This window comes from Notothenia coriiceps, unplaced genomic scaffold (genome assembly GCF_000735185.1).
Source record: "Notothenia coriiceps isolate Sejong01 unplaced genomic scaffold, NC01 NC01_scaffold00004495, whole genome shotgun sequence".
Taxonomy (NCBI): domain Eukaryota; kingdom Metazoa; phylum Chordata; class Actinopteri; order Perciformes; family Nototheniidae; genus Notothenia; species Notothenia coriiceps.
In genome coordinates, this window is record NW_011337196.1 from 414,157 (window position 1) to 419,168 (window position 5,012).

Consider the following 5,012-nt stretch of genomic DNA (forward strand, 5'->3'; position numbering starts at 1 on the left):
GTATGTTGGAAAATGAATGTATGTCACACTATTAGTTTCTTCCGGGGAAGAGGGTTATTAGTATTCCCGTCGGGACTTTAGGTGAAGAAATTAAACGGTATATTAGGGATTGTAGACGGGGTCCGACCAAAACTAAACACCCACCGTAAAGGGGAAATAAATAAAACCTGGTCCTACTCGGGGGAGCTCATAACTAATTGCTCATTTTCGGGCACAACCAGTTAGGGGTCCGGGTTCCGATGCAACTTTTCTGTTTACCGAAAGTTCGAACCTGGACTGGTAGAACAGGGGGTAAAACGCCTAGAGGACAGGGATTGAAACCCCGGGGTTATTTTCAACCCACCCCAGGTCCGTTTTCTGACTTGACTTCGCACCTCCTCGCCTTTTTCAAATTAAAAGTCCCTATTTGGGGCGGGAGAAAAGGCGTCCTTTACTTCCTGAAGATGGGGACCCTGTGCGGCCACAGTCACGAACCCAACCGACCCCAGTGCGCACCGCCCGCTGCCCCGGCACACCCGCGCCCTTTACCGCCCCCAGAAGGAGAAAACCAAGGGGGGTGTGGTCCGAGAACCGTCCGGAGGGTTCTCGTGTACAGTGGTGTCCAGTAGTCCCGGTTCCTACCTTAACTCCGGGGGCCACCTAAGGGGGGGGGAGGACCGTACCGTGGTCTTCCTCCTTCCCGTATCCCTTGATCCCCGACACACAGACACACCAGAACACACACACACACAAACACCACACACACCAACACAACCACAACTACCACCACACACCACACACAGTACACACACACCACAAAACAACACACACACCACACCAACACACCCACACACACAACACACACACACAACAACCACAACAACCATCACCGGGAATACGACAACCACATACACTAACACACCACACACACCACACAAACGTGCGGTTACTCTCTCTTCGTCTCTCTCTCCTCCAAAAGCCGAAAAGACTCCGTCTCACNGTTGTAACAGTTTGACACATTACAATTTCACTAAATATGTGACCTAACTATAACATAATTTCTGCTGTAAATTAAATCCTCTTCCTTACAAATCCTATTATATATATATATATATATATATATATATATATATATCTAAGTCCAGTGCCAATCCAATATGCATTATTGCTCTATTTTTAAATGAATCAAATAACAAACAGTAATCATTATGTGATATTTGTGCTATGCTGTAGGCATGGAGAGGCTGTGAAAATGAAGACTGGGTACCGCACACTTATGAGGATCTGGAGGGTCTGCCCTGCATCATCATACTGACGGGGAAGGACCCTCTTGGAGAAACATTCCCCAGGTAAGCTCATAAGTCAAGATACCCCAACACCTGATAGTCAGTCATGGGGAGTACAGTACATTTCCTTTTAGCTCATCTATAATTTCTCCCCATTTGCCGCTGCCTAGACCTTACACTCAGAGTTTTATATTACACGTCTGCAGGCACACAGTCTAGGCTGTCTTCTCTACAAGAGAGCTCCAGTTACGTTTTGTCCTGCACCCAGTGTGCTGGTCTTGGGTTGTGTGTCTGTGTTTGATAGGAATAATTAAACCATCTGAGATTTACAGCATTTTAATTTAGTCATGTAATCCGATGTTCAATGTAATTTGGGTAATCTGATTGTAAACTGTTTTAAAATAAATACATTTAGACTTTTAATGAATAATCAAAAAGTCTGTTATGTGGGAGGGAACATAGACATATTCAATCAATCAAAAAATAATCCATACATGTATTAGCTTTTCTTAACCACAACCCTTTTTCTCCACCAGGTCTCTGAAATACAGCGACCTGCGCCTGATAGACTCCAGCTACCTGACCCGTACCGCCCTGGAGCAGGAGGTGGGTCTGGCCTGCACCTATGTGTCCAGTGGGGTGGTCCAGGAGCCAAAGAAAGCCATGGCCCCTCGGGAGTCCGACACAGAGAAGGCCACCACCAGCCTGAATGACGGAGATGAGCTGGAAAGGCCTCAGAGCAACGGCAGCGCTGCGACCAGAACCTCTGGTGAGTCCCTGAACTCACTGACATACTTCTACAAATAAATATGCAAACAACCAAAAGCAAGAATTTCACATTCAACAACACTCTTTTGTTCACTCAGGCTCTTTGGCAGAAAACGGAGTCAGTTCATCGGACGTCACAGACCTTTTCCAGAAGCCCTCCACCTCCACCTGCCCACCTGAAAGCAGCATCACATCGGACATCGGCACGGCAACACAAGCCTTCAAGCAGGAGTGTGATTCCCTGGGGAGCCAGTTCCCCTCCAACCCCTCCAAAGCCTCCAAAGCCCCTCCCTCTCTCTACTCCAGCTCTGCCTCGTCCTCTCCATCCTCATCCTCCACCCAGAGGCCGAGCCAGTCCACGCAGTGCGGTCGAGGGCCTAAACCCGCTCGGGTGTCGGCGCGGACAGTCATCATGTCGCGGGCGGCGTATAATCTTCTAGCGGGGGAGTCGGGGAGTCAGCTGAGCTCCTTCTCCCTGCTGCCTCATGCCGATATGGGGTGGAGCAGCCCTCTGAGGCCGCTTATCACTCACAACCTGCAGGGGGCGGAGCAGAGCGCCTACTACCGCCAGTGGACCATCGCCAGGCAACATCACGCCGATTACGAGGCTCCATCTGTGCCACATCCACGGCGCCTGCTGCTCAGCGGACCCCCACAGGTAATAAAACAGAAGCATGTAGGTGCATATAAGCACAGCTAGTATTTATGTCAATTTAACTGTGCTTCTGGATTTAAATGCCATTTTGACATAACAGGAATGTTTGTTTTGTCCTTTTTTAGGTGGGAAAAACTGGTGCCTATCTGCAGTTTCTTCGTATCCTGTTTCGGATGCTCATCAGATTGTTGGAGGTGGATGTGTATGATGAGGAAGAGGAGTTGGAAGAAGGTAAAGATCATTGGGAACTCACTGACATAATGAGGAAAGCAACTTCAGATGTGCATTGTGGTGACCTTTGTTTTGTTCTTTCTGTTTGTGTTCTTTTCCATCTCTAGAAACATCAGAGGTTACAACTCTCGTAAATACCCAGCTGCCTGACATTGAGGATGTGAGAAAGCTGCCCTTTGACCCCTACCCCCGGGACCCTAAGTTCAAGAAGGCCAGCTCTGTTTACACTGACAAGATGCCAAAGGGCTTTAAAGGTCAGCAGAAATATGCTAGCTCACAGCAGAGGGCGTCTCTGAACTAGCCTTGCACTTTAAATACTACATGGATGTTACTTTACTATCAGCTCAAACAAGCTTATCTAAAACTAAGCGTGTGAACATGTTTGATTTTTGCAGATTTTAAGCAAGAAGACGAAAGCCAAACACCAGTCAAACGAGAGACCAAGTCCATACGCCTGAGCAGGTTTGCCGCCCACAATGCCTTTCACCACTGTGAACAGTGTCACAGCTACTGTGAGGCAGCCCCCGCCACACAGGTGAGTTTCTACATCCAACATCTAAAACACACTGCACGTACAGAAATCCCAAACCTGTCAAAATACTTTGACGCTTGAAGGCTTGAGAGCTTTTTTCAACCTAAGAAGTCTTGCTTAATGGTGATATTTTGTGTTAATAATGCATCTGTGTGTACTTCTGTGTGTTGTAGCTGTTGGAGTGCACCTTCCATGCTTTCACCTTCTGCTCGTCCATGCTGGGGGAGGAGGTCCAGCTCCAGTTTGTCATTCCCAAAGCCAAAGAGCAGCACTTTGTATTCAGTCAGCAGGGCAGCCACTTGGAGAGCATGCGCCTGCCTCTGGTCTCCACCAAGGTAAACTTAACACATGTGGGAGCAATTGTGTTTGAGTGTAGAAACATGACAGGAGAGTACAGGCATCCTTTTCTGCTTAAACTCAAAAGCATCACAAGTTAGTTTAAATGTTTCGCATCACAACTTTATTCTTTGTTGTAACTCTTTCTTTCTTTCCTTGGCTTCCGTCTCTAGGACCCAGATCTGTTAAAGAGTCCAATCTTCACCCCGAGTACAGGACGCCAAGAGCACGGCCTTCTCAACATTTACCACACCATGGAGGGCGCCGCTCATCTTCACATTCTGGTGGTCAAGCAGTTTGAGATGCCCCACTACAGGAAGTACTGGCCCAACCACATCCTTCTCGTCCTGCCCGCTATGTTCAACGGTGCGGGAGTTGGTGAGCAGACTTCTGGCTTAACTAAACTGTTTCTCAAAAATGTCATCAGCATCATTTGAAATATGCTATGAAAGGGATATTGTACACTAAGCGGGTCTTTATTGTTAAATTAACCTTGACAGGATGATGCAAGTATAATGAATCACCCTGAAGACTTTACGATAATCACCCGCTCATCCTGCTTACTAAGGAAATCAATCATTTGACACTAACTATTGATTTGGAATGAATTGGTCCACAAGGGTCTATCATAATAAAGAAATAACAGACTGTAGCATACCTTAAATGACCAATCAGAATTGAGTATTCAAAGAATCTGTGGAATAGAATCACTATAACCAGGGGTGCACACAACTTTCTCAGTGAGGTACTCAGATGAGTACCTGGAGTCAGTGTTTGGTACTCCAACTTCTGGCTCCCCTCAAAGTTCCCATGAAGCCCTCTGTATCGCGAATGTCAGCGGGGGGGGTAGTGGAGTGCAGAGCTTCGTGACCACAGAGCGTGTGAACGTTGGACAGACCGACGTTAACAGCAGCCCTGTCTGTGCACACGGAAGCCGACTCGGTCGTCCGGTGATCTAACCGCCTTCTGGAAAAGCTTCACAAGTACGTCGGTACACAAATGTGCTTTGTGACACAAGTGACGGTACGCATTTCAGATTGTTGCCACTTATGTGCACCCCTGCCTCGATTCTTCATTGTAACTGTCACTGTGTGTGTGTGTGTGTGTGTGTGTGTGTGTGTGTGTGTGTGTGTGTGTGATTGTGTGTGTGTAGAGTAGAACATTCCCCCGTAGCGCCCGGGACATTAATGGGAAACCCTAAATGTTTGAGCACCCTCTATGAAAC